We start from the raw sequence: 21,611 nt of genomic DNA, 5'->3' as shown, positions 1-21,611 counted from the left end.
ATCCAGCAGATGATGATTGAATGTAAACGGAAGAAAGCCATCAAATTTCCAACAAAACTCTTTAAGGATGCAGGGAAGGAGGGAGGGTGGGAGGGTGATGGAAAGAATGCGCATGAAAACAACCGTAAAGCTGCAAGATGTTCTTCCCTGCAGTTATGCTTGTTGCTGTGCAACTTTAATCATCCAATCAGGCTTGCCAAGTCCACTGACTGGTCTGATTGCACAGAAATATTTTCTGCTCTTACTTATGATGGATTTAAACCTCAAGATGAAAGAAGCCAAAATCACTAAGTCATCACAGAAGTCTGGATGCTGCCCAACCGCAACGTGCAAACAAGCAAAATGAGGAAAAACAATGGAAAACAGTGAAGGAGCCGATTTAGGCAACTGTAGCGTCTTCAAGGGGATATTTAGGCATAAAAAGAAAAAGAAAAGCATTAGTTGAAGTACGTTTTGAGTCCAAAAATACACTGTTGCCTTGAGGCAAATCTGTTGTGCTGCTTTAGAGGCGAGGCATCCAGTGTGCAACAACTTTTTGAGTTCATCTACATCACATTAGGGACCACACAGCAACATGTTTACATCTGCCAGCAGCATACAGAGTTAAGCCTCAGTTTTAAATCAAACCTGAAGCTATTGACTCTTTAGTTGGACTAACTGTGTTAAAGTTGGAATCCTCAGGTTTTTCAGTTGGACATGACGATCAGCATGACTGCATTTACTGACAACTTCTTTTATATACAGTAGACGTTCTGCAATATGTGCTGCTGGTCTTCTCCTCATTAACTCAGCAAACACAAATACATATGTAGAACTGCTACACAAGACAGAAAACTGCGAAATAATACATGTACAATAAGCAGGGGGCTAAATAAAGGCTACACATTCTATTTTAATGTCATCAAAGTCCCTTTTGATGCCCTTCAACACGTTCCCAAAAACCTGGGAAAAGGGCAACAAAAGACTGGGAAAGTTGAGAAATGCTCAAAAAATACCTGTTTGGAAACAGCCGAATGTCATAATTACATATAAAAGGAGCATCTCTGAAAGGCTCAGTTGTTCACAAGCAAGGATGGGGCAAGGTTCACCACTTTGTGAACAACTGTGTAAGCAAATAGTCCAACAACGTTTGTGAATGTACAGTTGCAAGGAATTTAAGGATTTCAATATCTACTGTCCATAATATCATCAAAAGATTCAGAGAATCTGGAGAAATCTCTGCATGTAAGCAACAAGATATCATGGACATCATGTCCTCCTGGCCAAAGAGAAAAAGGACTATCCGGATTGTTATCACCGTTAAGTTCAAAAGCCAGCATCTTTGATGGTATGGAGGTGTTTTAGTGTCCATGGCAAGGGTAACTTGCACATCTGTGAAGGCACCATTAATGCTGAAAGGTACATACAGGTTTTGGGAGCAACATATGCTGCCATCTAAACGTCTTTTTCAGGGACGTCTCTTCTTATTTCAGCATGATGATGCCAAAACACATTCTGCACGTCATAACAGTGTGGTTTCGTCGTAAAAGTGTCCCGGTACTAGTTTGGCCTGCCTGCAGTACAGACTGGTCTCCAATTGAAAATGTGTGACTGCTTATGAAGCGCAAAATATTTATACAGTACAGAAAAAAAGTTTGGACACACCTCATTCAAAGAGTTGTCTTTATTTTCATGACTATGAATATTGTAGCTTCACACTGAAGGCATCAAAACTATGAATTAACACATGTGGAATTATATACTGAACAAAAAAGTGTGAAACAACTGAAAATATGTCTTATATTCTAGGTTCTTCAAAGTAGCCACCTTTTGCTTTGATTACTGCTCCTCACACTCTTGGCATTCTGTTGATGAGTTTCAAGAGGTAGTCACCTGAAATGGTTTTCCAACAGTCTTGAAGGAGTTCCCAGAGATGCTTAGCACTTGTTGGCCCTTTTGCCTTCACTCTGCGGTCCAGCTCAACCCAAACCATCTCGATTGGGTTCAGGTCCGGTGACTGTGGAGGCCAGGTCATCTGGCGCAGCACCCCATCACTCTCCTTCTTGGTCAAATAGCCCTTACACAGCCTGGAGGTGTGTTTAGGGTCATTGTCCTGTTGAAAACTAAATGATGGTCCAACTAAACGCAAACCGGATGGAATCGCATGCCGCTGCAAGATGCTGTGGTAGCCATGCTGGTTCAGTATACCTTCAATTTTGAATAAATCCCCAACAGTGTCACCAGCAAAGCACTCCCACACCATCACACCTCCTCCTCCATGCTTCACTGTGGGAACCAGGCATGTAGAGTCCATCCGTTCACCTCTTCTGCACCGCACAAAGACACGGTGGTTGGAACCAAAGATCTCAAACTTGGACTCATCATACCAAAGCACAGATTTCCACTGGTCTAATGTCCATTCCTGGTGTTCTTTAGCCCAAACAAGTCTCTTCTGCTTGTTGCCTGTCCTCAGCAGTGGTTTCCTAGCAGCTATTTTACCATGAAGGCCTGATTCACACAGTCTCCTCTGAACAGTTGTTCTAGAGATGTGTCTGCTGCTAGAACTCTGTGTGGCATTGACCTGTTCTCTAATCTGAGCTGCTGTTAACCTGCGATTTCTGAGGCTGGTGACTCGGATGAACTTATCGTCCGCAGCAGAGGTGACTTTTGGTCTTCCTTTCCTGGGGCGGTCCTCATGTGAGCCAGTTTCTTTGTAGCGCTTGATGGTTTTTGCGACTGCACTTGGGGACACTTTCAAAGTTTTCTCAATTGTTCGGACTGACTGACCTTCATTTCTTAAAGTAATGATGGCCACTCGTTTTTCTTTACTTAGCTGCTTTTTTCTTGCCATAATACAAATTCTAAGCTCATCCACAGAATGCCAAGAGTGTGTGGAGCAGTAATCAAAGCAAAAGGTGGCTACTTTGAAGAACCTAGAATATAAGACATATTTTCAGTTGTTTCACACTTTTTTGTTCAGTATATAATTCCATGTGTGTTAATTCATAGTTTTGATGCCTTCAGTGTGAAGCTACAATATTCATAGTCATGAAAATAAAGAAAACTCTTTGAATGAGAAGGTGTGTCCAAACTTTTGGTCTGTACTGTATTAGAAAAAAAAACAATAAAGGTGATCAGTTTGAACATTAAATATCTTGTAGTGTATTCAATTGCATACAGGTTGAACAGGATTTGTAAATCCTTGTATTTGGTTTTTATTTTTTTTATTTTATACAACATCCCAACTTCATTGGAATTGGGATGTTGTAATAACAAGAGACAAATTATGCAACTTTATTCTTTTTTCAGACTTGCTAAATTTATTTATTTATAATTTTAAAAAAATCAGTATTACTTAAAGATTAGATTAAACTAATCTTAAAATTTAATTTAAAAAATAAAAAAGTGATGGTATGCAAAAGATGAAGCATTAAGCTGAGAGAAAATCCAGTAAAAAAGATACAGTCTGCCCCAAAATTCTCTGTTGCCCCACTACAGTCCAAAGATAAAATCATCACTATCATTCTCTGAATAAGCACGCTCCTCATCTCAGTAAATCTTTATGTAAACGGTCCGTCCTAGGCTTTTAGAAAGGCTCAGTTCCCCCGACTCCTCGTTTGACTCTAGACAATTACGTGCAGCAGAAGCCCGGACCTAAAACCCACAAAACAGAGGGGAAAAACAGAACCAGCACAGAGCTATTTAAGGTTAGGCATTAAGCCCTTCTGTCAAGTGAATCTGTTCTTTTATTTCTTTTTTTGTATCAGACACAGTCTCAGAACATCAGCCCATGAGGCTATCATCCAGGATACACTAGAGTGCATATGTACTCGCCCCGGGGCTTCTCCTGCCCATTGTACCATGGTGGTCGGAGGCTCAGATCATCCTGAGGCCATGTGGTCATGGAAACCCAGTCATGTATGAATGTTATTTCGCTTAAACACGACCCCAGGAGTAGAGACTGAGAGGGAAGGACAGCACAGGTCAGAGATGTCCTGGGAGACACATCACGTGTCTGTGAGGCAACAAGGAAGAGAAAGTGCACCAGACATTTTTGGTGTTTAGGTGTATAAATGTTACAGTGACAAGAGGAAGCTTAAGATTTAGGGCTTTCCTCAATATTCAATAGAATATGCATTCTGATGAGGCTCATTTGTCAGATTAAAAGTAACATTTAAAATAACAACCTTTAAGCAGGCATTTAACGTACTTTCATTGAAACCATATTTCTGTATTAAAAATGTTTTTTATTGGTCTGATGTAACATTTGAATCCTAAATGTGTTTTCATTCGCTGTAACCGGGAAATCATCAGAATCATCCGAAAGAAATACGTGAAAACATCAGTCTTTGTGTAATTAATCTATATGTGTTTCACTTTTTAGTCACAGAAATAAACATTTTAATAATATTCAAATTCACTGAATATGAATATGTAGTAATGAAGCACTATCAGGTCGCTAGCACAACAATACAGTAACATTTGTCTGTGTTTTCCTTATTGCTTGTTTCTGTAATCAATATCTCAAAATCAACAAAAAGAACACTAATTATAATGTCTCAGAGGGGAACTTAGTTCCACTTTTAGCTCTAAACAACATGTACTCAGACTAATTACTGAGTTCAATTTCTATCAGAAAACCCTATTTATTTATACTAACAATGTTTTAAAGCTACTATGATACTTAATGATTTACAGTCCACTTATCCTATAAGAAAACATGACACATGCAAATGTAGCTTTAGAACCATAAGACCTACAGATAATAGAGGTATGGAATATAAATCAAAATGAGCTTTTACAGTTCTTTTCAAAGCAGATTTATCGTTTCAAAAGCCACACATCTTCTAAAAGCTAGAACTGAATACCATATATGGGCGATGGCATGCAGTCTTGATGTGCTGCAGTTGTACATAAAACACAAACTGTTGATTGAAACAAGAAACCTTGCAATGGGAATGCATCAATTGGCTGTGTGACACAAACATGTAGTGAGAACTTTAGCTACAGAAATCAACTCTTTATTTTCCTTTACTGTTATTATTTATGGATTCCCTACACTTCAGAAACGGAAATTAATAAAACAAAAATGATCTACAAGCCTGAACACACTGAAAGGTAAGTGTTGCAAAAATGTTACGTCCAGTTAAAGATCACTTTGAACGTGAAAAACATGAAGAATTTTGATCTAACCCTAGTCCAGATTTCATGATATTTACAAAATAAACCATGTTGTTTCTAAGGTCCCAGGAAAGCTTTGGTGAATACGCTCTGTGGTATGAAGTCATATGAAGTCACCATAGGAGGCTGTGTAAACACAACTCTTAACCCTGGAGCATCTTTGTGTCTGGAGAACATGTTGTATATAGAACAGTGGCTAAAAATAACCTCTGTTGGCTCAAATCTTTCTTGCTTTGTGGTAATGTAAGCTCTTTTAGTTGTTCATTGGATTACCATCCATTGCTGAGAGAATAAAAGAGCCTTCAATCAGGTTCAAGCCAATACACATTCAAGCAAAGAGACTTGTGCTGCAGGGGTTTCTATGTTGAGCTGAATCACTAAATCCACCTCATGATGTGAAGTCTTTGGTCACACAACCAAGTATTTATGGTGAGCTAAAGAAGAGATCTATGCAACCCCGAAGTAGAGGACGAGGCCCCTGTGAGTGTAGATGAAAGACGGCTTGACCTTCTAAAATCATTACTACATGCAGACTAAACAAAAAGCAAAAAAAAAAAGAAAATCCTCCCTTAAATGTATTCTGCTCGATAGCCCTGCTTTCTTTGCATTTTTGCACACCCCGGTATGTGTGTGTGTGTATATTCGCCCTTTTGTGTATAGCGGAGTGTGCCGGGCGAGGCGATGACAGGGTGTCAGCCCGAGTCGGTGAACCTGGCTGCTCCGCTCAGCTTTGCCTGTGACAGAGAGCGAGAGGGACATCACCCGGCCGTAGCCGCCCCAGCTGGACCAATCAGGCGTGAGTGCTCGTGGTTGTGTCGGCGCGTGCGTTCCGCCATGTGCAGCCCTATGGCACAGATCTCCTTATGGAGTCTCATCTGCTCTCGACAGCATCTGCAGCAAATTGCAAGTCATTGGTGTCTTTTTTAAGCATTCAATAAAAAAAAATGAATGCTATTTTTGTGGACATTACAACTGAAATAGTCTGCAAAACACTGCAAGTAGAACCCCTAAATCTCTACATGATATTAAAATTGTACAATGAAACTATTTCCAACAGAAGCTATCAAGCAGATGTGAATGTACCAATTATGGTTTCATCATTGCAGATATGAACCCCATAATACTAAGCCTATTTCATAAGTTTCTAATAAGCTGTCATCGCAAATAAAATAATAAATATTTGTGGTTATATTAAGCTAAATATTTGTTATGGGTTAAACCTAGTAAAATCAGAAGAATTGCAAGGTTAGTTACTCTGCAAATGTCCTAAACCACCACAAATCTATTGATGCTTTGCTTCCAAGGAGCGAGAGTTTCTCCAGTTGTTCTCGAGGCTTTCTGAAAGCCATTCCAAATGTTCTTTCAATTGTTTTAGTCATTTGGTGTCCAGCCTGTGATCGCAGGTACATCATGTGCTCTTGATAAATGAGGAATATGGACATTTTGAGGATGAAATCAAAATCTGAATACTTAATAAACCCTTGGCTTCGGGAATGATGTAGTTATAGTTGTTCAGTTTAGAAAAACATCTGAAAAACATGAGATAAAAATTCAAACCAATCTGTGAAGAATAAGCATAAAAGTGCATTAATTAAGTAAATAATGAAGTGCTTTAATCAGACTCACAGACCATCTTGCTCCATGAACAAAGTTAGCAAAAAAATATAAAGTCTGAAATGGCCGACATTTTTACCTGTTGAAGTCATTGAATACTTGATTCATGTTTATAAAATCAATGTTCAAATTTAAATGTACGTACCATTATGGTATAATGTTGCCCACCCCAAAAACGTTTTTAAATGATTTAGTGCATTTTAAGAAAAAAATATTATTTTCCTCAGTGGCATTGAGATACAAACCACAGAGCTCATTCATGTTCTACAAACCCGCTTCAAAATGCGCTTTTCGTTCACCCACCCATTAAGAACCTTTGTGTATTTGCATTATATGTAGCTGTGTTGCTAACGCTGGCAGCACTGAGGGAACTGAGTATTAAAACTGAGGGTGATCCAGTTGGAGGAGCAGAAGAAATGCAGCTCCGTCTCTTCATAACTCATCGGTGATCCTTGTGAGTCTTAAATTTTATCCTTAATTTCACACCAAATCACTTTTAAAGCAAGAGGAAAAAAAAGCTGCATTCATTGTTATTACTGAAGAACGAGAAAAGTCAACATTTGTTTTGTTGCATTAAAAACATCCTGGGAGAATATTGTCTCCTGTGAATCTCCCTTTGGCTGTACCAGAAATGCTGATGTACCTTCACTTTGCTTTAAATGATGGGAGACATCATAAAACTGTGCTGGAAAGCGCTAAAGGAACAGGGGGGTATGCATTTGTAACATGGCTTTACAAAGTATAGCAACCTAAAAAGTAACTCACTTATCAAATAAATTGCAATCTAATAATAATTATATTAACATGGATTTTCAAAAGAATGGAGCATCTTCAGAAGATTTTTGATCAGAAAATAGACCTTTATTTTAGGTATATTTTAAAGAGAAAAGTAGATATGTGGATTTTTTGTTTCCTAAGTTTAGTTTTTAGCTATATAGGCATTTTTCTGTATTTTCTCAATTTTGTTAGACAGGGAAATTGATTTGCAATAACAATAAATAGTTACGGAAATTATAATTTATGTAACTGACAGCTGAAGTGTTGATTTTCTTTTTGTTATGTCATGTAAAGAATTACCAAAGTTCCAAATTTGAGCTCCAATAATAAATTAGAACCACCTAACCTAAGTATTTGTGGCCAGAAGAAACAGTAACAAGCTCCAGTAAAAACAGAAACAGTCAGATGAGCATAAATTCACATGTTAACTCATAGCTGCTGACCCTAATAAACCGGAGACGAGAAAAAAATGGCCGTGTCACAGGAGGCTGACGGTGAATGAAAGGCATCTTTCTGCCCTGATCTCTGTCACATTGTGGCTCCACTCCCCACCCACACTGACCCAGGGGCTGTGGCATAAGACCTGTCACCCTAAATCAGGCCCCGTACCACGACAGCCGTGCTCATATGTAAATGTGTCCACGCGCATAGAGTCATGAGCCTGACATATCGGCTTGAATATGCATGTGAGGCACTGGCTGCAGCGTAAACATGTCTGTGCACGCTGGCTTCAGTTTATCTGCATGTGTGTGTTCCCGTGCACACAGCCTGAGACGATTCGGGTGTGCAACAGTGACATTCCCGATGGGAAGGAGTCTCATGACTGTTTTCATTTGTTAGACTGTCCATATCTCTTCATGAGTACGATCCAGGAGAAAGTGACGACTGATTTCAGCCACACTCCACAGGTATGCCCTCTCTCCTTGCACCTTCTTTTCAGAAAGGGTTACTGCTTCCTTCTGTTTATATTGATTAAAATATATTTATATTAACAAGTTTTTATAATATTATTTAGACATGAAGTACAGTCAGGTTGGCAGCTTTTATGCTTTATTTTGTGCACTGGTTCTACATCAACATTTCATACTTTTTCAAGCCAATGCAAATTTTTTTTTGATAATTCCAATGCAAAATGTCAAATTCACCTTAGATAATTCTTAAATGTACAAACAATTTTGATATAAAGCACTACTGCATTGCTTTTACGTTTAAAAACAATCACGTGTGTTGCACAACCACCACATGCTGCAGAAATACCACACAGACACTATGAATCACAGGATTCCCTTTGTCAAACAAAATCAGACTCTCCCCCCTCTATATTTTTTGACATTGAAGACTTAAAGATCTGCTGTGGCATCATGGCGACACGTGCACCAACACAAACAGCAATATATCCATTTATGAAGGGTCACGGTCAACTGCAGGGCTCATTTTCCCGGGGAGTCATCCTGAGTCTCAGAGAGCACTCTCCCCCATCTTGTCGCCTCCTAATATTTTTATTTGGTCTGCACTAAAATATCAACAGGGTTAGACACTGAGTGCACTCAGCTGCTCGTTGAATCACCAAATCAGAGAAACATGAGAAGGTCCGAATTTTTCTAAGGTTACGTTTTACGCTCTAAAGTTCATGAATACAAAATTGATTAAATGTTTTCATCTCCAATTTTTTAAAGATATTTGAGAACATCTCACCAGCCAATTATTTTCATATCAGCCATCCAGAACAAATTTTAATATATGAATTTAATCACAATAGCAGAAAATTACCATCTGCTGACTCAAGTAATAGTTCAATCACATTATCCAAATCCATCTTTATGTTGTAACTACTTTAAAGTTGCTGTGTCAGTGCAGCCGAAACTTTGCACAACATCACAAGAGGGGTGCCCTATAAGGCACACTGCTGCATCTCCCATTTACAGCCGATGACCTCCAACAACCTTAATCACTTGGTAATTACATGGAAAGAGAGCAAAGCACCTTCCCTCTACTGCTGCTGCTTCAAAGTGGCTTACAGGAACTGGCAAACAGAAAAACGCAGAGCAGAGCGCTGGGCGGCAAGCGGAGAGAATCCAGACTCGTTGGCGGGGATAAATACACTGTTTTCCCTGAGAAAGCGACACTCCGAGGATTAAGCCTGGCTACGTGCTCCCGTCTGCTGAACAAGATATAGGTATAATACCTTCATCTTTTATGTTAAGCAAAGCCAGCTAAGAGATGTTGGAGGAGCAAAGGAGGGTGTCAATTCAAATCCACATGCCTTCCACGTCACCCAGCTCTCTGCATTTTCTAATTTCTCTGCCTTTTAATTCCAGATCTCCCATCATGTTGATTGCTTACTCTGCAAGTCACCTGCTTGTTTACTTTTGCTGCTAAAAGCATTCACCTCTTCCATAACTGCCTCCACGTTCCACATTGTATAAAAAACCAGCAATTGAATTAATCATTTATTAGAAATTAGTGCCTGTGAGCATGAAATCGATTTAGACACATCCTGCAGACATTTTCCTCAACAAGTAGGAAAACTATAGATAACTGTGATTAACACAAAGCAATCTCGTGATAGCAAAAAGGTAAATCTTTGCAAACCGATTTCACACATTCAAGAGATTTTTTGAGATTTCTTTAGATTAATCGTGACTTTAGTGCTATGATTCAATAACACATTTATTCATTGCATATTGTACTAAGCTCTCAGGATTCTTCAGTGCTGAGAAAATAATGTTGCAGCAAGTAACACAAACTATATTTAGACGGAGTTTAGATGCAGACATTATAGGCATGATGGCCATTTATATCTTAGGCTTTTATTTATTCTTTTGAAACATTTTTACAGGGTAAAATTATACAACAAATAAACATTCACAGGTTTGAACTTGTGTTTTTTTTTCTATACCACACAGGGTCAAAACCACAAGCTTCTGGCATAAATCTGGCTGAATGTTTGACCGTTCTTCTTAACAGACTGTGTAGATGTCATTGAAATTTTCTGGTGTCCTTGCTTTTTAACATTTCAAACCCATACTGCCATGAACTGACTGCAGTGAAGCTACAGGGGTTGGACAATGAAACTGAAAAACTCAAACACCTGGTTTTAGACCACAATCATTTATTAGTATGGTGTAGGGCCTTCTTTTGCGGCCAATACAGCGTCAATTCGTCTTGGGAATGACATATATAAGTCCTGCACAGTGGTCAAAGGGATTTTAAGCCATTCTTCTTGCAGGATAGTGGCCAGGTCACTACGTGATACTGGTGGAGGAAAACGTTTCCTGACTCGCTCCTCCAAAACACCCCAAAGTGGCTCAATAATATTTAGATCTGGTGACTGTGCAGGCCATGGGAGATGTTCAACTTCACTTTCATGTTCATCAAACCAATCTTTCACCAGTCTTGCTGTGTGTATTGGTGCATTGTCATCCTGATACACGGCACCGCCTTCAGGATACAATGTTTGAACCATTGGATGCACATGGTCCTCAAGAATGGTTCGGTAGTCCTTGGCAGTGACACGCCCATCTAGCACAAGTATTGGGCCAAGGGAATGCCGTGATATGGCAGCCCAAACCATCACTGATCCACCACTATGCTTCACTCTGGGCATGCAACAGTCTGGGTGGTACGCTTCTTTGGGGCTTCTCCACACCGTAACTCTCCCGGATGTGAGGAAAACAGTAAAGGTGGACTCATCAGAGAACAATACATGTTTCGCATTGTCCACAGCCCAAGATTTGCTCTCCTTGCACCATTGAAACTGACATTTGGCATTGGCATGAGTGACCAAAGGTTTGGCTATAGCAGCCCGGCCGTGTATATTGACCCTGTGGAGCTCCCGACGGACAGTTCTGGTGGAAGCAGGAGAGTTGAGGTGCACATTTAATTCTGCCGTGATTTGGGCAGCCGTGGTTTTATGTTTTTTGGATACAATCCGGGTTAGCACCCGAACATCCCTTTCAGACAGCTTCCTCTTGCGTCCACAGTTAATCCTGTTGGATGTGGTTCGTCCTTCTTGGTGGTATGCTGACATTACCCTGGATACCGTGGCTCTTGATACATCACAAAGACTTGCTGTCTTGGTCACAGATGCGCCAGCAAGACGTGCACCAACAATTTGCCCTCTTTTGAACTCTTGTATGTCACCCATAATGTTGTGTGCTTTTCAATATTTTGAGCAAAACTGTGCTCTTACCCTGCTAATTGAACCTTCACACTCTGCTCTTACTGGTGCAATGTGCAATCAATGAAGACTGACTACCAGGCTGGTCCAATTTAGCCATGAAACCTCCCACACTAAAATGACAGGTGTTTCAGTCTCATTGTCCAACCCCTGTAGTTTAACACCATAAAGACTGAGAGGGTGCTGACAAAGAAATCAAAACCTTCTTGCTCGACTAAAATTAGCAGTTTCAGCTTTAAGGTCAAATGAGACAAAGATAGAGCTACTTGGGTACAATAACAGGAAGCATAGTTGGGGCACTCCCGGTGAGGCTTTCAAACCCAAGAATGCTGAACTAACTGTCAAGCATGGTGGCAGCATCATGCTGTGGGGTTGATGGATCGCACAAAGTGAATGGGATACTGAAGAAGGCAAACTTCCTCTAAATTATTCACCTTCACCTCAAATCAACTGCTGAAACAAGGTGTTTCAACAGGACAAAGACCCTAAAACCACATCAGAACTGGTTTTGGGATGGATAAAGAGAAAAACTTTGGGTTTTTAAATGGCCAACCCAAAGCTCTACACTCAGCCCTTTTTAAAATGTATTAACCATGCTGAAAAACAGAGTTACAAACCGGCATTAATGAAGTCTCTTAAATTAGGATTATTTTAAGATGTTTAACCAAATAGCAGTGCTGGTGTATGCAAATATTTGAGCATGATTATATATATTAGCCAAGTGGCTAACAGAATATCCATAAAGATTGCTTTAAATCATTACAGTTGAATGTTTCATTAAATGTGCACCTTGAAAAAAAAATGTCTCAAAGAAGTCAACAAAAGCCCCAAATTAATGAGATTCATGTCCATGATGATTGGATGTAAACATATGACCAGAACTATATATGGTACTCTGCGCCATGGTGCTTACTTAGTGTTACATTAAATTATTAAGCTCTTTATTCGATGTGCTCTTTCAAAAGCCCTTAAGGGAGATCTAAGGCATCTTCAGTTTAATGGACCATTACTAATCACAACCCCCCCCAGCGATTATAGCTTTTAAATGCAAATTAAAAGCACAGCAGGCTAATGTACTGTGTATATATATATATTTATTATTAATTTCCCATAAATAACAGGTTGTTAGGATTTCAGCATAAGGCAATTAAGTTTTGCAGAGACTGATTTCTATATTTGGCTCCATCATTCACCCAGTATTTGCATACATAATAAAATAAAAAAGAAAGATCTTAGTCCTAAGTCATTATTCCTTTCACAACATAAAAGCACAGCTCCTGTAAATATTTTGTTCTCTTTACTTATTTATATGTAAATTACCATCTCACATGTATGCAGTCTGGAACGTATCGCACCATCCCTAACAGCAAGTTAAGAACCGCTGTCCATGCTGCTATCCTTCACTTTTTTATCAGTTAACTTTTCTTGAACTGATCTATGCAGTTCAATTTCTGGAGACCACTGAAAAAAAAGATCAATTTTTATGTTTCACAGAAACATTGGATATAAATCAGCACAGCAGACAGCTGAGAGGCTATGTATCATTTCTTGGATTTTTCTAGGACATCCTTTGATCATTTAGTAAACATGCACAATTTATCACTTATATCTGCAAGGTCAGGATTTCTATTTAATATTTTGAGCTTAAGGGATGGGAAAAAATACCAAAAAACGGCTGTGTATTAAATTAAAGGAAAAAAGGAGCATAGTTTGAAGTTAAGGGGCATTTCTCAACTGCCAACCAGAATATGCTCCTCATCTCTTTCTCTCTCTCGGAGAGCTGCAGAGCAAAGGGGTTGACTTTTCCTTTTGTCTTCCATCACAGGGAATAAAATAATTGTCTGCAGGGAAGGTGCGTGGATAACAAGGAGGGAGGAGAGCGGGAGAAATGGACTGCCTCACTAAATACTTTCACATACTGAAAATGTTAATGAGGAATGTAAGGCTGTGAAATGCCAAAACTGCTTTCTCTTGATGGAAGCAAAAATAGAGAGGGCAAACAGGTGGCAGCTCACCAAAAAAATTAATTTAGGAAAAAACACAAAGCTTGGTTCGTTTAAAGTGTGAACCACTTAGTAGCACTAAGCTTTCAGTGGCAAGGCTCCAAACTCCATCACAATGACTTCACATGTAGCAGGGATTTTCTGAAGCACAGAGGGAGAAACTCATTATGGTGGCTCATATATGAGCTGTTGCTGCTGTGGCACTGACAAATTGCTCCACTCTGAAACCAATGTGCCAAATTTCAAAGAGGCCGTTCCTCATTATGGTGAACAACTCCAGGTGTTGGATGCGTTTCAGAAGAAAAGGCTGTAAGTGGTGGAGTGCGTTTCTTCTGATGTGCTAAGATAATGACTGAAGCAGGAGATGAGTGCAGATGGAACGACGGCCAAAGCCTTATTTGGTAAGTGCTACAGCGAAGGGCTACAGTGGAGTACAGTGGAGACACAGGCGACATAGATTACATAACACATGAGCCTAAAGGTCCAGCTTATAGGCTAAATAAATCGTTTTATAGACTTTTTGTTTAATCAACTCATAGTTACCTGGTGTTTTTACCTTATGTTGGCAGACTTTACAATCAAAACATTTCCCAGTATTTTACCAATCTAATTGTACTTTATTTATTTCAAAAGGACTTTGCACAATAGCCATTCTGATAACTTTAATCTATCATGTAAATTAGGGCTGAAACAATTAATCATATTAATCATGATTAATCAATTATTAAAATAATTATCAACTAATTTAGTAATCGAATAATCGTTAACTGGAGTATACAGACTCTATAACAGGCCATTTGCTGCAGGATCAACCCACACACAAATACTCTGCTCAAAAGAAATAAAGGGAACCCTCAAATAACACATCCTAGATCTGAATGAATGAAATATTCTCATTGAATACTTCGTTCTGTACAAAGTTGAATGTGGTGACAACAAAAATAACACAAAAATCATCAATGGAAATCAAATTTATTAACCAATGGAGGCCTGGATTTGGAGTCACACACAGAATTAAAGTGGAAAAACACTACAGGCTGATCCAACTTTGATGTAATGTCCTTTTAAAACAAGTTAAAATGAGGCTCAGTATTGTGTGTGACCTCCACGTGCCTGTATGACCTCCCTACAACGCCTGGTCATGCTCCTGATGAGACGGTGGATGGTCTCCTGAGGGATCTCCTCCCAGACCTGGACTAAACCATCCACCAACTCCTGGACAGTCTGTGGAGCAACGTGACGTTGGTGGATGGAGCGAGACATGATGTCCCAGATGTGCTCAATCGGATTCAGGTCTGGAGAACGGGCGGGCCAGTCCATAGCTTCAATGTCTTCATCTTGCAGGAACTGCTGACACACTCCAGCCACATGAGGTCTAGCATTGTCCTGCATTAGGAGGAACCCAGCGCCAACCACACCAGCATATGGTCTCACAAGGGGTCTGAGGATTTCATCTCGGTACCTAATGGCAGTCAGGCTACCTCTGGTGAACACATGGAGGGCTGTGTGGCTCTACAAAGAAATGCCACCTCACACCATTACTGACCCACTGCCAAACGGGTCACGCTGAAGGATGTTGCAGGCAGCAGATCATTCTCCACGGTGTCTCCAGACTCTGTCACGTCTGTCACATGTGCTCAGTGTGAACCTGCTTTCTGGCAGTGCTCCTCCTGTTCCTCCTTGCACAAAGGTGGAGGTAGCGGTCCTGCTGCTGGGTTGTTGCCCTCCTACGGCCTCCTCCACGTCTCCTGGTGTACTGGCCTGTCTCCTGGTAGCGCCTCCAGGTTCTGGACACTACGCTGACAGACACAGCAAACCTTCTTGCCACAGCTCGCATTGATGTGCCATCCTGGATGAGCTGCACTACCTGAGCCACTTGTGTGGGTTGTAGAGTCCATCTCATGCTACCACGAGTGTGAAAGCACCACCAACATTCAAAAGTGACCAAAACATCAGCCAGAAAGCATAGATACTGAGAAGTGGTCTGTGGTCCCCACCTGCAGAACCACTCCTTTATTGAGTGTCTTGCTAATCATCAAAGATTTCCCCCTGTTGTCTATTCCATTTGAACAACAGCTGTGAAATTGATTGTCAATCAGTGTTGCTTCCTAAGTGGACAGTTTGATTTCACAGAAGTTTGATTCACTTGGAGTTATATTGTGTTGTTTAAGTGTTCTCTTTATTTTTTTGAGCAGTGTATTTACATTTGCATTTAAAATGAAAATCCTTCTTTGTCTGTAAATATGCTCTATCCAGAACTCCTCTAGTGGCAGTTTTAGCTTCACATGGTCCAAATTCTGTGAAACAAAATCTCACCTTTGGCACCTTTTACTATCCAATAATTAATCAATTAATCAGGAAAAATAGTCAACAGATTAATCGATTAGCAAAATAATCGTTAGCTGCAGCCCTAATGTAAATGTGCCAAATTTGACCATAAAGGCTCATGTCAAAGATGCACCAGACAATTAGATTATGATCGGAATCAGCCAGTTTTCCCTGATTTGCAGATCAAACTGTGAAAAAATCTTGTTTTTTCATCCCCTATTGTATTCCTTAAATGTATCAAACCTAACACCTGCCAGAATTTTGTGATCTGGAAAAACATCAACCAAAAGTGTGTACCTTGATGCAATTTTTGATCAAAGTCAAATAAAGGTTAAAGCATATGCTTTGATGCACCAATGGTTGCAGTCTTGTAATTACTTGGATTCAAAACTGCCACTATCATAGCATATATTATTTCCTTTGTGTGCTAATTCCTTTATAGAAACTTTAAACTGGACTCTACAGGTCCGACCTCAAAGAAAACCAAATTTTCCATCCAAATAAAACATTAGATCAAAAGATTTCAACCATGACTAAAAAAAGTTGCCTGACAAAATTAAAATAGCATGTTTAATATGCAAGCTGTGTGGTCACAGACATGATAAGTTGCCCACCTCTGTTATAATATATAAATGTTCCTTAATTCTGAGGGGACATTATTCCAAGTGAGATTTGCAAGTTTATTACTTTCACCAATATTCTCATCAGGATCCTCAGACATGACTTATGTTGCTTTGTTAGGGAATGCCTTTTAGTGCTTGTTAGAGCATAAATTATTAAGTATAAACACGAGTTTACATGTAAAGTCTTTATGAAGTCTGCTTGACATTTATGTGAACAGCTTCAGCAGGAACTAAATCCCTGCACCTCCATCCACTCCATGTTTCTTATTCTGAGATGAATGAGGAGGTTCAGTTTGACTTTTAAAGTGACTTTCAAAAGTGATGAAGAATTACCTCCAGTTAGCGTGTAAATCAGAAGCCTCCTTTTCTGTTTATTTTCCCAAAAGCATTGGTATCTGCACAGAAGTTATATCTAACAGTTTGGCCTTTAGGTTTTTTAAACAGAGTAACAGAGTAGAAACGTTAAGTTTGTTTTAATGACACCATAGTTTGTGCGTTCTGGTGCCATGTGGTGTCCCTGTGACCCGCTATCCTCCACTCGATCGGTTTAGCAGCCAATTAGGATTAACATGATGTTTCGGTGATGATGTGAGTAAACAGATGGATTCTTACCGCTATGCGAGTCTGTGAAGATGCTTTAAGCTATAAGACGATCCTTTGTTTGGGGACTGAGGGAAGGTCGTTATGGACTTGCCGAGGTCCCGCAGTTTATTTTTTCCTTATTCTTTTTCTTCTCGGGAGGAACCAGCAGAAGGTTTCTCTGATGGCTTTTTAATGTTCACCTCACAGCATCACTACCAGACTTGTGCAGGCAGTCTTTGTCCATGTGCTCGCTCCTCAGTCGAGCAGAACGTCGATTAAACTATGTGGTCTGCTGCGTAAAACCGGTGCCAAGATTCCTGCGGGCCCGTTCCGTTACAACGATGCGAGACAATAGTCTGGTCATTTTGGCACGGTTGGAGCCTTCCTTCAGCTGAATCGGCCGATTTCGAAGCGAATCTCGGGCGCTCGTTTCTTCACATCTCTGTGGCTGCCTGGCTCGGGAATTGAGCGATAAATATGTCAGTGGCTGACATGCCTGTTGGCTCCGGCGATGCGTTTCGGGTCCCTCATCCTGCTCTGCCTCGCAGGAGAGGTGCACAATTGCAGATCTGTTGATCACCTGGAGGTCCGCCCGCAACCAGCGTGAGTGACAGCTGGATCTTCTCAGTGGAAGCCAGTCGACCCTTCGTTTGCAGGAAGCGGTGGGGGAAAAATAGAGGAAGATGTTGCGCGTACGCGTGTTTGGCAGTGCGCGCACACGACAGGTCACATATCTCGGGTCCATAAACATCTGCCTCAAAATGAACGCCAGTGTTCAACAAAGCTCCAGACTGCAGGAGTATTTTAGAAACAGCCGTACTGACACTATTTAATAAGCAATATTTAGACATTTATCTTAAAATCATATTGGCTATATTTGCATTTATAAAAACTACGCCTGACAAGCTACAAACTTCAATTGATTTTTGACATGATTCAAGGTTCTCAGTTTATTTTTACGAAATAATCTAAAAAATGTGGTATGCACATGGTTTGAGCCCAATCTGCCCTGATACCCCTAAATGAAATCCAGTTTGTAATTAAACCTAAGTATAAGGTGTTCTGTGAAGACCTAATGGTTTTATTTAGACATTAGTAAACTAATATTATCGTGAAAACCAAAAAACTCTCCAGAGTGGTGAGGGAAGTGACGGTTATGGCATAAATGGGGCCTTGGGCAAGTCCTCCTTTGGTGCCTCCTCTTCACCTGCTTAACCACACACAAACAAACACATTGTCCCCAGACAAAGCCCATTCTGTAAAAATCACAACATTTTATTATGTAACTAAAAAAAAATAATGATCTGCCTGACATCAGTCTTGTGTTTCAAACATTTTTTGTAATAGTTATTCATATAAAGATATACTCAGACATACTGTACATAAAAACAATTGGCAACTGACACATGACGTTTGTTTCTGAAAGAGTCATTGCATCCCCAGGCACTGAACCATATCGCCCATATTAAACCACCACTGGGTCAGGGATAAAGGTGAGGAGAAGTGCAGGGTATGGCTATAAAATAATGTCCTAAGCCTAGAACATCTCACTGAGCTGTGTTCAATGCATCATCTGAATGTGGAAAACATGTGGCACAACTGCAAACCTGCCAAAACATGGCCATCTACCAGAGCACAAACAGAGAAGTAGCCAAGAGGCCAATGGTACTGTAACTGGAGAAGCTGAATATCCACAGCCGAGTTGGGAGATTCTGGGGAGAGGATAGCCTTTTTTTATAGTCCCATTTAAAGTTTGCCTCAAGTCGTTTAATGGATACAACAAACACTTGGCAAAGGGAGACCAATGAGACATGACCAAAATTGTACGTTCTGACTTAAATGCAAGACACTATGTGAAGGGGAATATAACAAAGCACAACCATTAATACCAAATGTGAAACATGGAGATGGCAGCATTATGCTGTGTGGATGCTTTTAATCAGCAGTGAAAGGGAAGCTGGTTAGGGAATATAAATGGAGCAACGAAAGAAAAAAAACTAACCTAAAACTTTAGAGGCCACAAAAGATTCTAGACTGAGGTGGAGGTTTACCTTCCAGCAGAACAATGACCCTAAACACACAACAATAGAACAGTTTGGATCAAAGCAAATTAACGTGTTAGAATGGCCCAGGCCAAGTTTAGATCTGTGACAATACTTTGCTGTTAATGGACACCAATCTGACAGAGCTTAAGCAGTTCTGTAAAGAACAATAAGCAAGAAATTTCAGTCTGTCATAATCCTAGGTGTTCTGTTCCGGTTTGTATTTGAGTTCATGTTTTTCAGTATTTTTCTTGTTTGTTATGTTCTATCAGGTCTTGCCTTATCAGTTCCCTTTTCTGTACTCATATTTGTTAGGTGTTTTTTCATGCTTTTCTTTGCATTTAGCTTTCTAGTTCATTACTGGGTATTTTATACACTGAGTTACCTTTGTTAAGTTGTTTTCTTTTCCTGCCAGCTTGCAATCATCCAGATTCATCCCACCTGTTTCATGTCAATCAGTTCTGCCTAAATTTCACCTACGCTAAGCTAAATACTCTGCAGTTCCATTCACTATCCATAGGTGTATGCTGTTTGTTTATTGCCATGCCACATTCAGGCCTGCGTTCACGCCTCGCTTTGTACGTTTTTATTTAATTATTAGCTAGCCAGCCTGTCTGTCTTTCTGCACTTGGGTCCACTCATAAGAACCTCACCTTGACAGTCTCTAAATATGCAAATGTGGTAGACACATACCACAAAAGACCTGCTGCTGTAATTGCAACAGAAGCAAGACCATTGACGTTGTATAGTGCCTTTTTTACAGCTAGGATCAAACAATACTCAAAACAAAGTGTAAACACAAAAATGAAATCTAGAGAGCACTCAAAGCACAATGATGGTTTACTTGTGATGTGCCCCAGGGTTCAGTGCTTGGGCCAACTCTCTTTACTGCGTATGTGCTTCAGATTGGTAAAATTATCACACAGTATGGAATAAATTTCCACTGTTATGCTGATGATACTCAGCTATACAGTCAGTCAGTCATTTTCTACCGCTTATTCCATAGTGGGTCACGCTGGAGCTGGTGCCTATCTCCAGCAGTCTATGGGCGAGAGGCGGGGTACACCCTGGACAGTAGTCATATTCAATGAATTAGAATATGCATTCCGATGAGGCTTGTTTGTCACATCAAAAGTACCTTTTGAAAATAACAACCTTTAAACAGGTATTAAACATACTTTTCATTAAACCAACATTTCTGTATCAAAATAGTTTTTTTATTGGTCTGATGTAATATTCTAATCCTAAATGTCATGTTTTCATTAGCTGTAAATGGAACACCATCATAATTAACAAAAAAAAAAAGGCTTGAAAACAGCAGTCTGTGTGTAATTGATCTATATAATGTGTTTCACCTGGTGAATTAAGTTACTGAAAAAAGGAACATTCCAATATATTCAAATTATCAAATATCTTAATCCAAAACTACATGGATGTCTTGAAGACATAAACACCTGGATGACTTTTAATTTCCTGCTTTTAAATTCTGAGGCAGAAGTTGTCATCTTTGGACCAGTCTTTGAAAACGAAACTGCTTAGCCAATCAATTAATGTCGATGGCATTAAATTGACCTCTGGTAATAAAGTAAAAAACCTTGGTGTTATTTTTGACCAGGACATGTCATTTAAATCCCATTTTAAACAGGTTTTTAAGATTTCCTTATTTCAACTGCGCTTGCTTCAAGACTATTGTAAGACTATTGTAATTCTTTACTTTCAAGAAGTCCACAATATGCAGTATCCTGAGCTATCTCTTTAGGTTTGCTGCTATAGGGTTAGGCTGCTGGAGGACATAATGACACAGTATCTACATTCTCCTACTGCTCTGCCATTTTTGCATTATTTGCTGTTATTTAAACCTTTAACTTTATATTTTCTCTCTGATTTTTTTTCTCTTCCTAGAAGCTACATCCAGCCTGGCGTTCTGTTTAGCTGTGATACCTGCCTGGAGGGGGACGTCGGCTGGGCTACTGCTGCCAACAATGTCATGATCTACTTCCGTGGATGATACACTTGGCCCTGTCTTTCAGTGTTTAACCCTGTCTCTCTCCTAGAAATAGTAGCTGAACTTTTACTGCAACTAACTGAATGTGCTTTCTTTCATACTATAGACTTGAAAACTGGCTCAGAGCTTATCTCTTTAGCTGTGTTTCTGTCCTACATAAAGCTACTACTACTGCCATGAGCTTTTAACTTTTCTTTAACATAGAAAGTACTTCTGGAGCAGAAGGGTTTATTGTGTGTGTGTGTGTGTGTGTGTGTGTGTGTGTGTGTGTGTGTGTGTGTGTGTGCTCTGTCTTCT

General features: G+C 39.8%; 1 protein-coding gene across 2 annotated transcripts in view; it reads right to left on the bottom strand.

Moving 5' to 3' along the window:
- LOC124863928 (gap junction gamma-1 protein-like) overlaps nucleotides 1–17,613 on the bottom strand; it is a 61,158-nt gene extending 43,545 nt beyond the window's left edge. For both annotated transcript variants that reach the window (XM_047358495.1, XM_047358494.1), the window contains exon 1: nucleotides 17,298–17,613. The gene's annotated coding sequence lies outside the window, so the exon portion shown is untranslated. The remainder of the gene's footprint in view (nucleotides 1–17,297) is intronic.
- Between the last annotated feature and the right edge of the window lie 3,998 nt (nucleotides 17,614–21,611).

The sequence above is a fragment of the Girardinichthys multiradiatus genome, chromosome Y (assembly GCF_021462225.1).
Source record: "Girardinichthys multiradiatus isolate DD_20200921_A chromosome Y, DD_fGirMul_XY1, whole genome shotgun sequence".
Classification (NCBI taxonomy): Eukaryota; Metazoa; Chordata; class Actinopteri; order Cyprinodontiformes; family Goodeidae; genus Girardinichthys; species Girardinichthys multiradiatus.
Note: the sequence above shows the minus strand (reverse complement) of the source record. Positions and strands in the feature narration are given on the sequence as shown.